General features: G+C 42.2%; 1 non-coding gene across 1 annotated transcript; it reads right to left on the bottom strand.

The window, feature by feature from the left end:
• Positions 1 to 21,948: 21,948 nt before the first annotated feature.
• LOC139182840 (small nucleolar RNA SNORA3/SNORA45 family) lies at positions 21,949 to 22,070 on the bottom strand. The gene has a single exon (XR_011566408.1). It is a non-coding gene; the product is annotated as a small nucleolar RNA SNORA3/SNORA45 family (small nucleolar RNA).
• Positions 22,071 to 22,583: the final 513 nt, after the last annotated feature.

The following is a 22,583-nucleotide window of genomic DNA, read 5'->3' as shown; positions in this document are numbered from 1 at the left end:
ACCAGTATAGAGTCATTTGCACTTCCAGAGCATTAGCATCCTTGCAGGAATAAGTGTAGACTTTCCTGGAGCTGATTTTGAAGGCTGTCACTCATGAAATGCTGATGAAAATATTCTCATATCTGATTTTTCTACCCTCCCCCACTACTGCCCCAAGTTTTGTTAATGTTAAAGCTAGAATGTATCAGGGTGTACAGTCTAGCCAAGAGATAACAGAGGATCATGGTGGTATCGAACATAGACTTTAAATTAAAAGATCTTGATTTGAATCTAGGATCTAACACTTACCAGCTATGGGCTCTTGGTTGTGTTAGTTACCTTCTCTAGACCTCAGTTTCCTCTTCAATGAAATGGGATAACATCAGTACCTACTATCAGATCAGATCAGATCAGTCGCTCAGTCGTGTCCGACTCTTTGCGACCCCATGAATCGCAGCACGCCAGGCCTCCCTGTCCATCACCAACTCCGTCAAACAAAATAACAAATATGAATTGCTTAACCTTTTACCTGGCATAGAATAAACACTTAAGACATCTTATTTTACCAAGATATTTTCTGGAGGAATGCAACTTCAACTCCCACAAGGACTTTTGATATACACCTTCATAAGTAGCTTTCCCCCCAGTTTAAGTGCTGCTCTAGACTATAAAAAATGTAATATCTTCCTTTTTTAGTCTTTCTCTCTCTGTATGTTTAGATACAAAGGCCATACACACTTGTACATATATTTAAGTATAGGCTGTGTGTATATTATGGATTTTTTGATTGCTAGAGGAAATTCTATGACTTCACACAGCTTGAATTTATGAGACTGTTAAAGGAAACATAGGAACAATCCTGGGATGATGAGAAAAAAAAAAGAATTGGTCAAAAATCAACTCCTCAATGGAGTACACTAATGAAATTTGTATATGAAACTTGTTATTCTGTCTTCTTCCTGGAAAGCCTTACTTTTTCACCAAGGAAAATATTCTTCCTGCGTCTCCCTTATTAATGTAGTCCCTTGTTGCACACATAGAGGTACAATAGTTTAATAAAACAAAGAGTGACTTGATGTTGGCCGCACGCGGTTGTTTGTGTTCACCTGTGACATTTACAAGTGAAGACGTACAGAGCCTTCTTTTGTTTCCTGGATAATCGCTCAGGTGTTAAATAAGAAGTTGATTCAGTTTTAAATGGCATGATTTTCTCAAGCCTTGGAAAAGTAATTGATGGATTTTCTTCTTCTTTTTTCCATAGCTCAAATATACACACTGCAAAGTCATGTCTAACTGTTTAATTTTACAAGACTGAAAATATTGGATTTAAAGCTTAGGTTTTAGTTGAGGTTTATTCTTGGTGTCCAGCCCTGTCTAAACTTTCACAGGCAAATCGGAAATGAAACACAATTGAAACTAAACCAACCTTTTCTGCCTGCAAAGGGGCCTTAATATTTCATTTTGTGTTTTTCAGACAGAATCTAATGAAAACGTGATTTTTATGTATTTTCCTTGTGTCAGTTATTCCCTGTACCCCTTCTAAACTCATCTGTGCATTCAACGTGAAGCTTCATTAAGGATCAAGCCAAGTAGTCTTTAAAAAGTACAGGGTTTTGGTGATAGACAGATGGTGGCTTTCATGATGTCAGGAAGTGTCAGATATTATGGTTGGCTGCGGAATGGTGGCTACTATCCAAACAGATTGGGAAACAGACAGAAAGAGCAAGAACACCATTTGTTTTATTTAGATACATTGTGAACAGAAGGAAGCAAGACAGAGCATACTTTTACACATCTTTTTTCCACTCCCTGTGAAAACAGTTTAAGATTTGTTATGTTATATTAGCCCTTTCATTATGCAAAAACATGTGAAAGCCAGAGATGCTGGTTAGAGAATTTGTCTCATTGTTATTTTCTATGAAGTTTGTTTATTTTTATTTTTATGGAATGTGATTCTTTGACAAAAATTCCCTCTCTTTGGGAATATCAAGTGCTTGAAATAGAGAATTGAGATGAAGTCCTTTAAAAGTGCTCTACTGTCAGGATAGTATGAAGAGAGAATTGACTTCCTGACTCTGATAAGGAACTCTCAGAAAATACTGTCAAAAATTTTTAGTTCCTAAACTGAAGCTGCTTCTCCATGAAGAACTCTAGATCTAGTTCTATAAAGATTTAATTCAAATTGGCAGCCAGAGGGCAGTATTGACTCCAAATATGTTGGGTCTAGTTACAAGGATTAATAAATTCAGGACAAGACACCATTAATGTATCTATCAGTGGAGGTCATCTTGATCTTAATATAAAAGAATATGCAAATTTTCTAGCTTATTCTAGCTTATTTGCTTATAAAGAGCAAATCCTTTAAACTTCCTTTCTTGCTATTTACCTATATCCATTTATTAGTGTTAGGTGGTTAGAATAGGAAAAAGGAGTCCAAGATGGCAGTGGCTAAAAGAAAAAGAAAGGAAAACATCCGCGAAAATGGAAAAACAAGAAAATCTGAGAACCAGAGTGAGAATCTCAGGTGGAAAAAAAAAAAAAAAAAACAGCCCTCTTGGCTAGCCCAATTTACATAGGGCAGGCAAGAGGGGTAGGAGACAAATGTATAAAAGGAGGAAGCCAAGATGGATTGAGGCCTCTCCTTTGGGGTCAGCCAGCCCTCACACCTCAGTTCAGTTCAGTCACTCAGTCCTGTCTGACTCTTTGTGACCGCATGGACTGGAGCATGTCAGGCTTCCCTGTCCATCACCAACTTCTGGACCTGGCTCAAACTCATGTCCAGTGAGTCGGTGATGCCATCCAACCATCTCATCCTCTGTTGTCCCCTTCTCCTCCTGCCTTCAATCGTTCCTAGCAGCAGAGTCTTTTCCAGTGAGTCAGTTCATCCCATCAGGTGGCCAAAGTATTGGAGTTTCAGCTTCAGCATCAGTCCTTCCAATGAATATTCAGGACTGATTTTCTTTAGGATGGACTGGTTGGATCTCCTTGCAGTCCAAGGGACTATCAAGAGTCTTTTCCAACACCACAGTTCAAAAGCATCAATTCATTGGTGCTCAGCATTCTTTATAGTCCAACTCTCACATCCATACATGACTACTGGAAAAACCATAGCTTTGACTAGATGGACGTTTGTTGGCAAAGTAATGTCCTGCTTTTTAATATGCTGTCTAGATTGGTCATAGCTTTTCTTCCAAGGAGCAAGCGTCTTTCTATTTCATGGCTGCAGTCACCATCTGCAGTGATTTTGGAGCCCAAGAAAATAAAGTCTGTCACTGTTTCCATTGTTTCCCCATCTATTTGCCATGAAGTGATGGGACTGGATGCCATGATCTTAGTTTTTTGAATGTTGAGGTTTTTAAGCCAGCTTTTTCACTCTCCTCCTTCACTTTCATCAAGAGGCTCTTTAGTTCCTCTTCACTTCCTGCCTTAAGGGTGGTGCCATATGCATATCTGAGGTTATTAATATTTCTCCTGGCAATCTTGATTCCAGCTTATGCTTCATCCAGCCTGGCATTTTTGCATGATGTACTCTGCATGTAAGTTAAATAAGCAGGATGACAATATACAGCCTTGATGTACTCCTTTCCAAAATTTGAGCCAGTCCATTGTTCCATGTCCAGTTCTGTTGCTTCTTGACCTGCAAGAAGGTCATCTGGTATTCCCATCTCTTGGGAATCTGGTATTCTCATTTGGTATTCCTATCTCTTGAAGAATTTTCCACAGTTTGTTGTGATCCACACAGTCAAAAGCTTTGGCATAATCAATAAAGCAGAAATAGATGCTATCCTTCTACTTCTAGAAGTAGAAGCAAGTACTATCCTTTGCTTGCTGAATAAAACTGAACCGTAACAGAGCTGTAACACTGGTCTGCTGTTTCAAGTTTTTGCTATTATGAGATAGAACCGAGGGAATTACACACTCCCCCAACATCTCTGGTGCCATTTCTCAGATTTAATCTGGCTGAAACAACCTCAGCTCAGCCCCTGCGAGGCAGAGGCCAAGCAAAGCAGAAGCCCAACTCAGCAAAATCTCCTGCGGTGGAAGCTGAACGTGAAGAAAACCCAGTGCAGTGGAAATGATAAGAAGCCGCATGCTAGAAACTGGGACAGAAAAAATAAACTTAGCAGAAAGCTCACGTGGCCAAGTCTCAGATTCCAGAAGACCTCCAGTTGGGACTTCCTATCCAGAAGTCCCAACTGGAGGTCTATGGGAAGGACCTATGGCTGGAAGGACATATGGCTAACACAATCTTAATTCCTTTACAATCTCTTGTTTCTTGTTTCCTCAAACCCCCTGCAAACAGGTGAGCAGCAGTGGGTAAAATTGAGGGACTCTGGCAGGGGCTTCTCCTCAGTGTGTCCTGAAGGCTCCACTATCTACTGTGCCCTAGTAGCTGTTGCTCAAGCTGGTGAGGGTTTTTCTGTCCTCAATTTCCTTTGTGCCAAGGATCAGGCCAATGAAAACTGTGAGTACAGGTCAGGTATTTAGCAGATTTTCCGGCAGGTTATGAAGGGGATTCCTTGGCACATTTTTCCCACTGCTTTTTCCTCCTGTCCTTCAGCTCCTCTCTCCATCTATGCCACCACTTACAAAGTATTGGGCAGGCCATAATCTTTCCATTTCTAAAAGCTGTGTTTAAAACTGTTCACCTAAAATTGGGTTTCAGGACCTAATGAAGCTCGGGTTCATGATGTCTCTTTGCAAAAAATCCAGTGAGAGACACAGCAATAGTTAAGAGGGTTAAGATTTGTTTGGGTGAAGAAAGAAGCACACTTCAAGAGTATGGGCCATCACAGAGGGTGAGTGCAGAGGCCATGGAAAGTGGTGTGGTTAGTTTTTGCGAGCTGGGTGATTTCATATGCTAATGAGTGGGAGGATCATTCCAACAATTGGGGAACCACCCCCTCCTTGGTCTTTTGATAGTGTCTTGGAAGTGTCATGGCACCTCTGATTGTCTCTCTTTAGCTTGCGGATTGAGGATCAAGGTTTAGTTGAATTTGACTTGTCTGCCATCTTGGACCCATTTGATTTTAATTTTTTTATGTTATGCTGCTGCTGCTAAGTCTCGTCAGTTGTGTCCGACTCTGTGTGACCCCATAGACGGCAGCTCACCTGGCTTCCCCGTCCCTGGGATTCTCCAGGCAAGAACACTGGAGTGGGTTGCCATTTCCTTCTCCAATGCATGAAAGTGAAAAGTTAAAGTGAAGTTGCTCAGTCGTGTCCTACTCCTAGCGACCCCATGGACTGTGGCCTACCAGGCTCCTCCACCATGGGATTTTCCAGGCAAGAGTGGTTTATGTTATGCCCTTGGGCTATGTCATTCTTTCAAAAGCTATGCCCTGCCACCTCAGCTCCTGTTTCATGCTCTTTTCTTGAGCCTTGTCCGGGCCTGCAATGTTGCCTTTACAATCTTCTGATGGGACAACCAGAAAATAGCTGGCCCTTGGGAGGGAAATACTGTATAATATCCAATCCCTCTAGATATTCAGGCCTTCATCTTCCATGTTTTCCACAACATGTGTGACAACAGCATCTCTCAGTGAACCAACTAGCGTGTGTGACAGGCACACAATGCCGGCTAGAAGTCCACCTGCTGGTGGCATCCCTTCAAGGGCATTTGGGCTTCCAGGGATAATGTTTGCCACTTTGGGAGTTAGTCCTGCAGGCCGTTTGGGCCCAAACCCTTACCACCCTTCTCTTAAAGTTACAAACATACACCTGAATCAAATCTCCACTCCACTTTTATGAAACATCTGATCTGTTGCCTCTTATCAATTTGTTCTTAAGCTACTTACTAACTCCTACAACCAGGACCCTGCCCTCTTGTAGGCAACATAACTCCACCCCACTTATTATTAAAATACTCTTAATGCCCCTAACAGGACCAGATAACCCACTCCTTTGTCATTACTTCTGTTATTACCTAGAGTGGGTCTGTGACAATGAAATGTTTACCGTTGGAAACACCCTAAACTGCTCTTGTGGAGGACTAGGGGAGGAATCGGTGATTTACATTCCCTCAGAGCAATAAGAGGATAAGGCTTATGACTGTTTCATGAGCCTTATGATAGGTTCCCAGTCTCAGGGCACAGACTTGGATTGCTTTACATCATGGTATCTATTCTGTTTGTCCATCTATCTGTCCATCTGCAGTGGACAAACTGGCAATGAGTTAAGATTACAACCCCTTAATCCTTCCCAGCACTAGTCACTGGGAAGCACTAGTCACGCTGGAGACCTTGGGATGCCCAACTCCAGCTTGGGGATTTTAGGAGGTCACCCAGCCTTGACCTGCCTAGGGATCCGGTCCCAAGGCAGTTGTCAGGCCTCAGCCTTCTCAGGGATCCACCAGCCTGGGGTCCAAGGAAGTCAACCTGCCTCGACCTGCGTAGGGATCTGGTCCTTGGAAGGTTGTCATGCCTCAACCTGCTCGGGGATCTGCCAGTCCAGGGGTCCCAGGAGATCGACATGCCTCGACCTTCCCAGGGACCCAATTCTTGGGAGGCTAACATGTCTCGACCTGCCTGGGAATTAAATCTCCAGGAGGTTGTCATGCCTCAGCCTGCCAGGGTATCTGCACTCTGATCCGGGGACACCAGGCTCTCAGGTTGTAACAGGATAAGCTTCAGAAGGACTCACCTCTAAGGAAGTGCACCCATGGAAATAGAAGGAAGCCTATTAATTGTGGGACTGTGCCCAGTCTCAGCAGTAACTCAAGAGCCCAATGAGAACCCCATTGCCTTTCTGGAAAGGCTAAAAGAGGCCCTCCAAAAGTTTCCTAATCTGGACTTTAGACTCTTTCAAGGGATAGGTGATTTTAAAGGGCGAATTCCTGTCCCAATATACATCAGACATCAGGATAAAGTTACAATAGCTGCAGCAGAAGGACCCTGCTGCCTTGTTAGATGAGATTGTCCAGACAGCCACCGATACATTTTATAACAGAGAACAGGAGAGGAAAGTCAAGGCTCAGCAAAGGGAGAAAGGGAAAGAGACAGGACATGCCCAGATGCTGGCCACCCTGTAGGGAACCCTTATGGCAAACCCCGAATCCTTAAAGGACAAGGCACAAGGCAAATGCCTAATCTATAGAAAGGCAGGACATTGGGCCACAGAGTGTCCAAACTATGACAAGTTCCTACAATGGCTTGCTACAAATGCCATCAGCTGGGACATCGGGCCACACTCTGCCCTCAGGATCCAAGAGCCTCAAGGTCAAGTGCCAAGCCTTCCCTTACGATGGCTCAGCAGGATGGAAGCGACCTGCTTCAGCCAGCCCGGCTATCACAGATAACCATCATGGGGCTGGAGCCAAGGGTGCAACTAGATATGGCAGGTAGGTCCAAGAATTTATTGGATGACACAGGGGCTACATACTCTGTCCTGACCTCCTATTCTGGAGCCTTCTCCTCCCAGACCTGTACCATTTTGGGTGCTACAGGAAAAACAGTTACAAAAAGATTCATCTGACCACTTTGTTGCTGGGATGGACAGATATTTCCCACCAGTTTCTGGTGGTCCCTAAGTGTCTTACTCCCTTATTGGGAAGAGGTCTCTCCCTGCCTTCAAAACCTTGTAGCTATTGTAGTCCTGATAGAAGATGCTTTAAAACTCTCTTTTGGGGGCAAACTAGCTATTTTTACCACCCACAAAGTGGAACAACTCCTGAATGGGAGAGGCCATTTATGGATGTCTGACCAAAGGATCCTCAGATATCAAGTAGTGCTGATGGAAAATCCAGGCCTGACTATGTTCCCTTGTGAGGTTCCTAGCCCAGCTACCCTCCTGCCTACTCCCGAGGGCTCTCTCCCCTTTCATTCTTGCCTAGAAACAATCCCCAAGAGGGATTGTCAGAAGATCCTCTGACCAATCCTGAGGCAATCTGGTACACTGATGGAAGCAGCTTTGTTTTGGATGGAAAAAAAGAGCTGGGTATGCAGTAGTCTCCAATTTCAAGACCATAGCGGCTAAATCTTTGCCACCAGGTACTTCAGCCTATTTGGCTGAGCTCATAGTCCTGACTCAAGCTTTAGAATTGGGAAAAGGAAAGAGTAGCCATTTGCACTGACTCCAAGTATGCCTTTCTGGCGCTACATGCACAAGCTGCTATTTGAAAAGAAAGAGGCCACTTGATCACCTGAGGGTCCCCAATCAAATATGGTGATCAAATCCTTAGGCTCTTAGAGGCAGTCCATCTGCCCACTGAGGTTTCAGTCTCCCACTGTAAAGGCCACCAAAAAGGGAGCACGAAAGTGGCACGAGGGAAACAAGTAGCTGATCAGGCAGCTAAGAGAGCAGCATTACAGAACGATGACCTAATAGGGGTTGCCACCTTAGTTCCACAGACTAATTTGCCAGAAATGCCTTCATATACTGAAGGTGAGACTCTTAAAGCTGAGAGTGAGGGCTTTCAAGAAGATCATATGGGTTGATACCAAAAGAAGGGACTCCTTTTTCTGCCTGGGAACCGCCAATGGAAGTTGGTTAACTCATTACATGCCGCCACTCATTTAGGGGAGAAGGCCCTCCAAAGATTACTAGAAAGGTCCTTCAGAGGAACAGGCTTTCAAATGACTACAAGGCAAGGGGTCTCCTCTCGTTCCACTTGCCAATTAAACAACCCCCAAGGAACTCAAAGACCTCAGCTGACACAGCCCATCCAATGACATGGGACCTACCCAGGAGAGGACTGGCAGGTGGACTTCACCCAGATGCCAGTTTCTCAAGGGTATCAATACTTATTAATCATGATAGATACATTCACAGGGTGGTTTGGAGGCTTTCCCACCCAGACTGAGAAGGCTGAGGAGGTGGTTTAAAAAAACTGCTCCATGAAATCATTCTGAGATTTGGTCTGCTCTGGTCATTACAAAGTGACAATGGGGTATCATTTACTTCTATGGTCACCCAAGGGGTCTCTAAAGCATTGGGCATTACTTATTATCTCCATTGTGCCTGGAGGCCTCAGTCTTCAGGAAAAGTAGAAAGAGCCAACCAAGTCTTGAAATCAGTGATAAAAATGATAACCCAGGAGACCTCCCTGGGAAGGAAGGAGGCTTTACCAATAGCTCTCCTCCACACTCATATTGCCTCTAAGGAACAGGTTGGTCTTAGTCCTTATGAGATGCTGTATGGGAAACCTTTTGTTTATCTCAATGACCTCTTCCTAGATCCATAGGCTTAGACCCTCCAGTCTTACACCATGGCCACTGAACAATTCCAACAGGATATACGCTTGTGGGGTATCAACCAGGACCCAAAAGATTCTAAAGAGCCACCACTATATGTGCAAGGGACTCAAGTCCTAATTAAAGTGTGGAAAGATGGGTCCCCAAAGGCTCAACTCCAGCCCACGTGGAAGGGCCCCTATCCTGTAATACTTTCTACCCCCACAGCAGTCTAGGTACCAGGACATGACTGCTGAATTCACTCCTCACAAGTCAAGCTATGGAAGAAAACAGAAGAGGACATTCAATATACTTGTGAGCCCCTGGAGATCTCAGATACCTATTCAGGATTACAATGAGTGCCATTCTAACAAACACCCCCAAAATCAAGTTTCTGGGGATAAGATTTCTCAGGATAGCTCTAAAGAGCTGACACAGCTTGGCAGGAGTTGTATTCCAAAATAGGCAGGAGACAGATCTCCTGATCCCTGAGCAAGGAGGAACTTGAGCCATCTTGAATGAGACATGTTGTTTCTGGGTAAATACCTCCTGCTAAGTTAAAAAAAAAAGTTGCACAGTCCTCAAGAACAACATTCAGATCCTACTGGATTTCAAAGAATGAACTGGAGAGTTCTCAGGGTGGCTATAGTCTCTCTTTGGGGTTCCTTCTCTTGGCGAGGGGGGATTTAGAGTTGGCTTATGCCCCTACTAATCCCTGTTATCACCATATTAATGCTGCTTATGATTGCTCCATGTATTATCAACTGCCTAACGCATTTTGTCTCTGCCTAGGTCAACAAGCTACAACATGCAGTGACAGTTCAACAAAGATATATAAAACTACACTGGACCATGAAAAATATCACTCACCCTTAGATAGACACCACTATAAGGACTCTGAGGCTTGAGACTAGCAAGAGGGGGAGGCCCAATACCCCTCACCATCCCAGTTCAGCAGGATGTAACCAGAGAGACCTGGGCCACCCCTATTCCCAAAGAATTGGGCCTCCGATCTCTTGAAGGGGAAATGTTAGGTAGTTAGAATAGGAAAAAGGAGCCCAAAATGGTGGTGGCTAAAAGACAAAGAAAGGAAAAAGCCCACAAAAATGGAACAAAAGAAAATCTGAGGACCAGAGTGAGAACCTCAGGTGAAACAAACAGCCCTCCTGGCTAGCCCAATTTACATAGGGCAGGCTGGGGCGGGTGGGGGTGGGGGAAGGAGACTAACATATAAAAGGAGGAAGCCAAGATGGATTTAGGCCTCTCCTTTGGGGTCGGCCCACCCTCCTGCCTTGAGGGTAATACTATCCTTTTGCTTGCCAAATAAAACTGAGCTATAACACCAAGATACAATACTGGCCCATCCGTCACTTCAAATAATTGCTATGGCCAGAGAGAACCGAGGAAATTACAAACTCCCCCAATGTTAGCATAGTAGTTTTATCTCCCATTCCTTGGGAGATAACCCAAATCTCAGCATTCTTGACCGATGAGAGAACTAATGTCACTGCTCCACAGCTGTGTCCCCAAATCATGGTAGGTGTATCGGACACTTGGTCCCTAATGTAACCACTCACAGTTGAAAATGAGGAGCCACATTGAAATCCTAAATAAGGAAGGACATATGTTACCTAAAGAAACTATCTCAGGTTATGTTGAATTCAAGGATTTGGGACCTGGAAGGACTCTGAAAGACCATCCTACGCAAGTGATTTTTCACTCTGTGCTTCATGTAGCCCCAAAATTTCACAGAGGTGCTTTGGGGGCTCCTGTAGAAGCTAAATGAGAGGTCAGGCCTCCAGCCTCCTATCTCTGCTTAATCTAAACAGCTGGGTAAATGAGGAGCCTTTCCAGCCTAGGGACAAACAGGCTGGAATCTTGGCTTAAGAGACAAACATTCCTTTAATAGAAAAGTGTAAAGCATTTAACTCAGGCTGAGAGTTGGGCCTTTTAATTGCTCCCTTAGTTAGAACAGGAGTCAAATTCTGGAAAGAGTTATGGGATAGCTATCATAAGGTTAAAGGAACTCATGGGCATCCCCCTTCCCTTTCACTCCCCCCACCCCCACCATGATTTGAGTCCTGATGTGACTTTTTAAAGTCCTCTTTAAGAGGTAGGAGGTCCTAAAAATAAGAAATCTTAGCCATTTCCCCCAGGATCCCTCATTCCTATCTCCTCCCCACCCCACCCCACCCCCAAAAAAAACATTGCACATATACTTCAGCCAACAATGTCTAAAGCAGTGGAGGCATATCTTTTGAAAATGAACTAATCCACAGCAGTATAAGACATACTGTGATTTTTTAATTGGGAAGTTTTGAAATCACAATATACATGCTGAATAATATTAATAGTTAATGGTTGTAGGTCATCTTTTCATAAAAAAGCAAAGCAAAACTCTCAAATGCTTTATCTGTTGAAGCTAACACACATATCACATTAAAGAGAGGAAATATTAAAATACCTCGTGAGTGGAAAGACCATCCATAGGTTGTAGGGAAGGACTGGAGCAGACAGAGAAGGAAGTTTATATAGACCCTTATGATAAGGGCATCTCTGACTCTAGAGTAAGAGAGTGAATCTCATATAATTTCTATGAAGTTTTGGTTGATGCTGTAAATTTTATTGCCTTAAATGAAATTAATCCTTGTTCTACCTTGGTAAGTATCTGAGCCACTTGACAGGTTTAAATTATGTTTCTCCAGAGCATGATTTTAATATCAGCCATAGTTAGGACTCATCGACTGTTGAAAGAACTCTTGTAAGGAGAAATGTAACATTAGAATATTTGCTGAAGCCATTAATTTATATCATGGAATTAAAATATCTGGGAGTCATCTTAAATCTCACTTGGACTTTCAGAGGTAGCACACATTGAATCTATATTAAAGTGTGACCTATCAGAAGAGAAAGCATTTGATATATTATTTATTGCTCAAATGTTATTTTGTTATTAAGTTCCAGAGAACTACATGAGAGTTGTGTGTAAATTAAGATGCCACTTCTTAGCGTACAACTTCTTACTTGTAAAGAAATGGGTTTTCTAAATGTAATTTTTAAATGAATTTTAAAATTATTTTTATAGAAGGTTATTTGCTAACTACACCCCCACCCCCACTGCCAGGATATATTGAGTGCTTGAAACACACTGAGCTCATTTTAAGTTGATTTTGACAAGAGGGAAAATTCATTACTTTACAAAAGTGGACAAAATCACTTGCCCATATTGGTTGGTGTTAGATTGCTGGTTAAACCCAGAGCTGCAAACTCCTGCCCCAGGATGATTTTGTCAAGATTGTATGGTTAATTTTGTATGTTAACATTCAAACTTTAATAAATATAATCATACTTACTAGTTTAAAACAACATTTTAAAACATGTGCTCTGGAATTATATATAACCTTTGTCAGTTCGGTTCAGTCATTCAGTCTGTCTGACCCTTTGCAACCTCAGGGATTACAACACGCCAGGGCTCCCTGTCAATCACCAACTCCCGGAATTTACTCAAACTAGAGTCAGTGATGCCATCCAACCATCTCATCCTCTGTCATCCATTTCTCCTTCCTCCTTCAAACTTTCTGAGCATCAAGGTCTTTTCAAATGAGTAAGTTCTTTGCATCGTTGGCCAAAGTATTGGAGTTTCAGCTTCAGCATCAGTCCTTCCAATAAATAAATATTCAGGCCTGATTTCCTTTAGGATGGACTGGTTGGATCTCCTTGCTGTCCAGGGAACTCTCAAGAGTCTTCTCCAACACCATAGTTCAAAAGCATCAATTCTTCGGCACTCAGCTTTCTTTATAGTCCAACTCTCACATCCATACATGACTACTGGAAAAACCATAGCTTTGACTAGATGGACGTTTGTTGGCAAAGTAATGTCTCTGCTTTTTAATAAGCAATCTAGGTTGGTCATAACTTTTCTTCCAAGGAGCAAGTGTCTTTTAACTTCCTGACTGCAGTCACCATCTGCAGTGATTTTGGAGCCCCCCCCCAAAATAAAGTCTTTCACTGTTTCCACTCTTTCCCTATCTATTTGCCGTGAAATGATGGGACTGGATGCCATGAACTTAGTTTTCTGAATGTTGACTTTTAAGCCAGTTTTTTCACTTTCCTCTTTCACTTTCATCAAGAGGCTCTTTAGTTCTTCTTCACTTTCTGCCATAAGGGTGTTGTCATCTTCATATCTGAGGTTATTGATATTTCTCCCAGCAATCTTGATTTCAGCTTGTGCTTCATCCAGTCCAGCATTTCTCATAATGTACTCTGCATATAAGTTAAATAAGCAGGGTGACAATATACAGCCTTGACGTACTCCTTTTCCTATTTGGAACCAGTCTGTTGTTCCATGTCCAGTTCTAACTGTTGCTTCCTGACCTGCATTTAGGTTTTTCAAGAGGCAGGTCAGGCGGTCTGGTATTCCCATCTCTTTTAGAATTTTCCACAGTTTATGGTGATCCACAAAGTCAAAAGTTTTAGCATAGTCAATAAAGAAGAAACAGATATTTTTCTGAAACTCTCTTGCTTTTTTGATGATCCAGTGGATGTTGGCAATTTGATCTCTGGTTCCTCTGCCTTTTCTAAATCCAGCATGAATATCTGGAAGTTCATGGTTCACGTACTGTTGAAGCCTGGCTTGGAGAATTTTGAGCATTACTTCACTAGCGTGTGAGATGAGTGCAGTTGTGCGGTAGTTTGAGCATTCTTTGGCATTGCCTTTCTTTGGGCTTGGAATGAATACTGACCTTTTCCAGTCCTGTGGCCACTGCTGAGTTTTCCAAATTTGCTGGCATATTGAGTACAGCACTTTCACAGCATCATCTTTTAGGATTTGAAATAGCTCAACTGGAATTCCATCACCTCCACTAATTTTGTTTGTAGTGATGCTTCCTAAGGCTCACTTGACTTCACATTACAGGATGTCTGGCTCTAGGTGAATGATCACACCATCGTGATTATCTGGCTCATGAAGATCTTTTTTTGTACAGTTCTTCTGTGTATTCTTGCCACCTCTTCTTAATATCTTCTGCTTCTGTTAGATCCATACTATTTTTCTCTTTTTTTGTGCCCATCTTTGCATGAAAGTTTCCCTTAGTATCTCTAATTTCTTGAAGAGATCTCTAGACTTTCCCCTTCTATTATTTTCCTCTATTTCTTCGCACTGATCACTGAAGAAAGCTTTCTTATCTCTCCTTGATATTCTTTGAAACTCTGCATTCAAATGGGTGTATCTTTCCTTTCTCCTTTGATTTCGCTTCTCTTCTTTTCATAGCTCTTTTTTAAGGCCTCTTCAGACAGCCATTTGCTTTTTTGCATTTCTTTTTCTTAGGGGTGGTCTTGCTCACTGTCTCTTGTACAATGTCACAAACCTCTGTCCATAGTTCATCAGGCACTCTATCAGTCTAGTCCCTTAAATCTATTTCTCACTTCCACTGTATAATCATAAGGAATTTGATATTGGTCATACCTGAATGGTTTAGTGGTTTTCCCCACTTTCTTCAATTTAAGTCTGAATTTGGCAATAAGGAGTTCATGATCTGAGCCACAGTCAGCTCCCAGTCTTGTTTTTGCTGACTGTATAGAGCTTCTTCCTCTTTGGCTGCGAAGAGTATAATCAATCTGATTTCGGTGTTGACTGTCTGGTGATGTCCATGTGTAGAGTCTCCTTTTGTGTTGTTGGACGAGGGTGTTTGCTATGACCAGTGCATTCTCTTGGCAAAACTATTAGCCTTTGCCCTACTTCATTCTGTACTCCAAGGCCAAATTTGCCTGTTACTCCAGTTGTTTCTTGACTTCCTACTTTTGCATTCCAGTCCCCTATAATGAAAAGGACATCTTTTCTGGGTGTTAGTTCTAAAAGGTTTTGCACGTATTCATAGAACTGTTCAACTTCAGCTTCTTCAGCATTACTGGTTGGGGCATAGACTTGGATTACTGTGATACTGAATGATTTGCCTTAGAAGCAAACAGAGATCATACTGCCGTTTTTGAGATTGCATCCAAGTCCTGCATTTTGACTCTTTTGTTGACTATGATGGCTACTCCATTTCTTCTAAGGGATTCCTACCCACAGTAGTCAATGTAATGGTCATCTGAGTTATATATAGTGTTCTTGTTTTATTTTTATGACACCCACCTCTTCTTGAAGGGCTTGTAATCAATCACAGAATTTTTATCTATTCAGGGAGAAAGGGAGAATTATAAATGCTGACTGTCTCAATTCTGGATCCCCCAGTTCATGGTAGGGAGAGCTGAACCACTGTCAGTTGGGAAGAAGGGGGAAAAAAATCTGTGAATGTCCTTTACATAAAGATAGTGTACAGAGATGCCATATTAATTCTCACAGGGAGAAGAAGAAATTCTTCATTCTTGCATATTCAAAATATCCTGAACTGATATTTTAACACACTCCCTTATAGTCTTTTTTCTTTTTTTGACAGTTTTTCTTTAATTATATCATATACAATCTCTATGTTGAAATTTAAACAGTTGGTATCCTTGAGTAGTGTGATTAGTGCTAATTTTTATGATCTTCATTGTAATTTCTCCATTTCTCCATATGCACTTTTCTCATGACTTTAAATTTCTTTTATAATCAGAAGAAACTGCTTTAAAAAAACAAAAATAAGAAAGTTAACATGGCAGAAGTTTCTAGGTAATTTTGAGTACAAGAAAGGAGAAAACATGGGACTATTTGGGATATAGAGACTCTTGGTAGGAAGATGGGGAAGATGAACTTCAAACTGTAACCTGCTTCTGATTGAGAGCTCCTGTGATGTTAGTAGGATCCATCTTCCTTGCCTATCTTTGGGTTGGCTCCCTTCTCAGACTCTATGGAGAAAAGTTATAGATTCAACTTCATAGAATCACAATACCTATTCAACAGAAGAATCTTTTTCCTAAGTAACTCAGCATGCAATCACGATATCTATTGACACTGACTGACTTGATTAGAGGTGTGTGCCCTGCCCTTTCCATGAAACAATCATTGTAGACAGGAAGGGACTAAGTAGGCTAACTGGTTTTGTTTATTTTATGTATTCACCTCCTGGAACCTAGGGGTGAAGTCTTGCATCTGAAGAAATGGTTGAGACGGAATGAAGAGTCGACCCTTCGATCTTAATCAAAGTTAAGATAGCCTTCCCATAAGAAGAGGGAATGGATACTGGAAATAAAAATACACAATTGCTATTAGAGCCTTTGTGACAACACACTCATATAATGTTTTCCCATCTCATCTGCATACTTTGTTGTGCCTTCACGTACCTTCTGTCACTTCTCATCACTCGTAAGGTTTCAAACACTTAGCTGACTTCTTGGTTCATTTCTCTTATCTCTTCTCTTCTCACTATACCCCTTAGGGAATTTGATCCCCTTTGAGTGCTTTAATCAGCATATGTGTTCAGATATTTACTAAGACTTTATTTCTATCCCAGCCTTTTCTCCTCAGCATGAAGCCTCTGCATCCACATATCTAACAGACATTTCTACTTGGATGTCCCGTAAAACTTCACTCTCTCCACAGGGAAAGAGAGAGTTTTTGAAGTTTTCCTTTTCACCTTCTCTTAGGGAATGTCACCTCCTACTTCCTCATTATTTTGTAATAATCTCAATGCTTCCCCTTTCCCCCTGCCACTGTCATCTCTTGACTGCATTGGAAGACTGGTTTTCCAGACAACAGTGCTGAGGCTGAGCTCCACCATGATCCACCATTCCCTCTGCTCACATTTAGTTTTCTAAAATCTGACCATGTCAGCTCTTCACTTTAAACTCAGATAACCCTGCCATTTAGTTTAGGGTAAGCCCTGCTAATGTTTACATCAGATGACTAAGCTCTTGTTTTTATTCACTCTTTGCAACCTCATGGACTGCAGCATGCCAGGCTTTCCTGTGCTTCACTTCATTATGTCCTGGAGTTGATTTAAACTGATGTCCATTAGGTTGATAATGCCATCCAACAATCTCATCCTCTGTTTTCCCCTTCTCCTCTTGCCCTCAATCTTTCCCAGCATCAGGGTCTTTTCCAATGAGTCAGCTCTTCACATCAGGTGCCCAAAGTATTGGAGCTTCAGTATAAGTCCTTCCAATGAATATTCAAGGTTGATTTCCTTTAGGATTGACTGGTTCCTTCTTGCTATCCAAGGGATGTTCAGAGTCTTCTCCAGCACCAGAGTTCAAAATCCTCAATTCTTGGTGCTCAGCCTTCTTTATGGTCCAAATCTCACATCCATACATAACTACCGGAAAAGCCATAGATTTGACTATACAGACCTTTGTTGGCAAAGTAATGTCTCTGTTTTTAACATGCTGTCTAGGTTTGTCATAGTTTTTCTTCCAAGGAACAAACATCTTTTAATTCAGTGGCTGCCGTCACCATCTGCAGTGATTTTGGAGCCCAAGAAAATGAAATCTGTCACTGTTTCCACTTTTCCCCATCTACTTGCCATGAAATGATGGGACCAGATGCCATGATCTTTGTTTTTTGAATGCTGAGTTTTAAGGGAGGTTTTTCAGTCTCCTCTTTCACCTTCATCAACAGGCTCTTTAGTTCCATTTCACTTTCTGCCATCAAAGTCATATAATTTGCCTATCTGAGGTTGCTGGTATTTCTCCTGGAAATCTGGATTCCAGCTTGTGCTTCTTCTAGTCCTAGTCAGGCATTTCGTATGATGTACTCTGCATATGTTAAATAAGCAGGTGACAATATACAGCCTTGATGTACTTCTTTCCTGATTTTGAATCAGTTTGTTGTCCCATGTTCAGTTCTAACTGTTGCTTCTTGTCCAGCATACAGGTTTCTCAAGAGGCCAGTAAGGTGGTCTGGTATTCCCATCTCTTTAAGAATATTCCATAGTTTGTTGTGATCCACACAGTCAAAGGCTTCATTGTAGTCAATGAAGCAGAAGTAGATGTTTTTTTTTTAGGAATTCCCTTGCTTTTTCTATGATCCAGTATATGTTGGCAGTTTGATCTCTTATTTCTCTGCCTTTTCTAAATTCAGCTGTACATCTGGAAGTTCTCAATTCACATATTGCTGAAGCCTAGCTTGAAGGATTTTGAGCATAATCTTGCTAGCATGTGAAATGAGTGCAATTGTACAGTAATTTGAGCATTCTTTGGCATTGTATTTCTTTGGGATTGAAACAAAAACTGACTTTTTCTAGTCCTGTGGCCGCTGCTGAATTTTCAAACTTTGCTGACATATTGAGTGCAACACTTAACAGCATCATCTGTTATGATTTGAAACGGCTCAGCTGGAATTCCATCACTTCCACTAGTTTTGTTCATAGTGATGCTTCCTAAGGCCCACTTGACTTCACATTCCAGGATGTCTGGCTCTAGGCGAGTGATGACACCATCATGGTTATCACTTCCTCCTGTGCAATGTTATGAACTTCCATCCACAGTTCTTCAGGCACTCTTTCTATCAGATCTAATCCCTTGAATCTATTTGTTATTTCCACTGTATAATTATAAGGGATTTGATTTAGGTCATACCTGAATGGTCTTCCATTCAGGAAAAGTGGTTTTCCCTACTTTCTTCAATTTGAGTCTGAATTTGGCAATAAGGAGCTGATGGTCTGAGCCACAGTCAGCTGCAGGTCTATGTTTTCACTGACTGTATAGAGCTTCTCCATCTTCCCTTGCAAAGAATAGAATCAATCTGATTTGGGTATTGGCCATCTTGTGATGTCCATGTATAGAGTTGTCGCTTGTGTTTTTCGAAGAGGGTGTTTGCTATGACCAGTGTGTTCTCTTGACAAAACACTGTTAGCCTTTGCCCTGCTTCATGTTGTACTCCAAGGCCAAATTTGCCTGTTACTCCAGGTATCTCTTGACTTCCTACTTTTGCATTCCAGTCCCCTATGATGAAAAGGGCATCTTGTTTTGGTGTTAGTTCTAGGAGGTCTTGTAGCTCTTCACAGAATCATTCAACTTCATCTTCTCCATCATTAGCGACTGGAGCATAGTCTTGGATTATTTTGATATGGTTTGCCTTGGGTACAAACAGAGATCATTCTGTCATTTTTGAGACTGCAACCAAGTACTGCATTTTTGACCCTTTTGTTGGCTATGAGGGCTACTCCATTCCTTCTAAGTGATTCTTATCCACAATAGATATAATGGTCATCTGAATTAAATTCACCCATTCCTGAACACTTTAGTTCACTGATTTCTAAAATGTTGATGTTCGCTCTTGCCATCTCCTGTTTGACCACTTGCAATTTACCTTGATTCATGGACCTAACATTCCAGGTTCCTATGCAATATTGTTCATTATAGCATCGGATTTTACTTTCACCACCAGATACAACCACACCTGGACGTTGTTTCCACTTCAGCTCAGCCTCCTCATTCTTTCTGTAACTATTTCTCAACTTTTCCCCAGTAGTATATTGGACACCTACCAACATGGGGGTTCATCTTTCAGTGTCATATCTTTTTTTGCTTTTTCATACTGTTCATGGGTTTCTTAAGACAAGAATGCTGAAGTGGTTTGCCATTCCCTTCTCCAGTGGACACATTTTGTCAGGCCTTAACTAGCAGGGACATGCCCTTCAGCTGCTCCATGTGGCTGGATGACATGCTTGGAGCCCTAATGGTCCCACTGCTGGTCCTTGTTGAGTGTGTTATCCATCACAGGCCATAGGGTGTCAGTCAACATGTGGCCTGGGGTTGAGGCAAAGGCCCTGCTGGAGTGGCTGGGATGGGGGTCTGAGGAAGGCTGGAACCAATGTTGTAGGATGCCCAGGAGTGAAAGGCATCCCGACTCGCTGCTGGTTCTGGTCGCCTTGGGGCCATTCCACTGCCATTGCCAAGCTTTGGCCCCAGTCTTTCCTCTCCTCTGACTCTGCACTGGGAATTGGGGGTGCTGGTCACTATACTGCTCCCGCCTCCATCTTCATTGTGATCTCTGCAAGGCTGCTTCCCAGGCCACCAATGCCTCTTCAGGTTGCTGCTGCCATATTACTTTCTTGGAGCCCAAGAAAATAAGCTGTTAGCTACTCTTAATTCTCTAGCCACATCTCTCATCACCCAGGCCCTGAATTATTGGGTCAAACTGTGACAGCTTACAGTGGCTTGAATGTGTTGCTTTTTTCTTTAATTGTCTCTAGGCATTTGCATATTTTATAACCACTACTTCCAGATCCACTTTTTAGCCCAATTATTTGCTGTTTGAAGGTCATTTTATGTGGATAAACTTTTCTAATGCCCTCCTATTGTTGTTGTTGTTCAGTTGCTCAGTTGTGACCAACTCTTTGTGACCCCATGGGCTGCAGCACACCAGGCTTCCCTGTCCTTCACCATCTCCCAGAACTTGCTCAAGCTCATGTCCATTGAGTCATTAATGCTATACAAACATCTCATCCTCTGTTGTCTCCTTCTCCTCCTGCCTACAATCTTTCCCAGCATCGGGGTCTTTCCATGAGTTGGCTCTTCACACCAGGTGGCCAAAGTATTGCAGCTTCAGCCTCAGCATCAGTTCCTCCAATGAATATTCAGTGTTAATTTCCTTTAGAATTGACTAGTTTGATCTCCTTGCTGTCCAAGGGACTCTCAAGTGTCTTCTCCAACACCACAATTCAAAAGCATCAATTCTTCAGCGCTCAGACTTCTTTATGGTCCAACTCTCACCTCTATACATACCTACTGGAAAAACCGTAACTTTGACTAAATGGACTTTTGTTGACAAAGTAATGTCTCTGGTTTTTAATATGCTGTGTACGTTCGTCATAGCTTTTCTTCCAAGGAGCAAGGATCTTTTAATTTAATGGCTGCAGTCACCACCATCTGCAGTGATTTTGGAGCCCCCAAAATAAAGCCTGTCACTGTTTCAATTGTTTCCCCATCTATTTGCCATGAAGTGATGGGACTGAATGCCATGGTCTTCATTTTTTTGCTTTTTGATCCTCTTTCACCTTCATCAAGAGTCTCCTCCTGTCAAACCCCCTCCTATGGAGAACTGCATTACATATTTCTACCACTGGATACCAGCCATAGTAGAGTTTTGCAGTTTATTTTGAAATTCCTTTATCACTTGACTATTTTTCCCAGCAGACTAAAAATCTCTTAAAGGCAGGAGCTATATATGCCTTATTAGTCATATATTTATATATCTAGCCCCTGTGACAGTGACTGCTACTTATTGTCTCCCCAAATAAAGTTTATTTAGTGAGTGAAAGGTCTTGTTACACATGTTACAAATGACTCTCATAGCTACAGAGAAGTTGTGGCTTCAAGTTCAATCAGTGACTTACTATGAATGTGGCTATAGGCAAGTGTTATATTATATTATATATTTTATTTATTTTTGGTTTAACACCCTTTGTGTGGTAAGTCACTTTAGTCAAGTCTTACTTTCTGTGACTCTATGAACCATGGCCCACCAGGGTCCTCTGTCTGTGGGATTCTCCAGGCAAGAATACTGGAGTGGGTTGCTATGGCCTCCTCCGGGGGATTTTCCCAACCCAGGGATTGAACCGCAGTCTCCTACATCTCCTGCATTATGCAGGTGGGTTCTTTACCACTAGCACCACCTGAGAAGCTCTACTCAGTTCTTTCTTTTTAAGAGAAGCACTTGTTAACATTTAATGAATTTTCTACCATATGGCTTCAGTCTACCAGGACTCAAGCCCTTCCCACACCCTTAATCTTCTCCTCAGCTCTTCTGCTGAAGAAGTTGGCCTTCGGGATGACAGGCTGCCTTGGAATCTTGAATACTGGAGTGGGTTGCCATTTCCTACTCCACCTTTCCCCAGAAATTTGTAGTAACCCAATCCACTACATCTTGGAGCCAGGGAAGGCATGTTTCTGACCTGGGCACTTCTGGGGGCTGATTGCCCTCGCCAGTGCATCAAGACCAGCAGATTCTTTGTGGGGACTCTAGCACACCCGGACAAGAGCTGTCAGGATGTGACTCTAGTGTCGGGTGTGTGCATGCGTGCTCAGTCGCTTCCGTCATGTCCAACTTTTTGCAACCCCATGAACTGAAGCCCAGCATGCTTCTCTGTCCATGGGATTCTCCAGGCAGGAATACTAGAGTGGGTTGCCATGCCCTCCTCCAGGGGAATCTTCCTGACCCAGGGATCAAATCCATGTCTCTTGTGTCTCCTGCATTGGCAGGCAGGTTCTTGATCACTAGCTTGGGAAGTCCTAGTCTTGGGTAGGCAAGTATTTTAGTTTTCTAGTTAGACTATTAAATTTCTCTGCATATTTTTGGAACAAAATCAATCAGAATGGTCCTGCTAAAGAAGGCTATGTTCCTTTATCTTCAGGAGTTTATTGGCATCAAATGAGATAGTTTTTTTTTTTTTTTTAAGTACCTATATAACATCAGCTCAATAATGACAGATTGATTAGGTTTCATCTCTGAAGGGAGTTGATGGCCTAACACGAGGGCAGGAATTATTACCTTCAGGTGGTCATTAATCCCCATGA

This window comes from Bos indicus, chromosome 4 (genome assembly GCF_029378745.1).
Source record: "Bos indicus isolate NIAB-ARS_2022 breed Sahiwal x Tharparkar chromosome 4, NIAB-ARS_B.indTharparkar_mat_pri_1.0, whole genome shotgun sequence".
Taxonomy (NCBI): domain Eukaryota; kingdom Metazoa; phylum Chordata; class Mammalia; order Artiodactyla; family Bovidae; genus Bos; species Bos indicus.
Note: the sequence above shows the minus strand (reverse complement) of the source record. Positions and strands in the feature narration are given on the sequence as shown.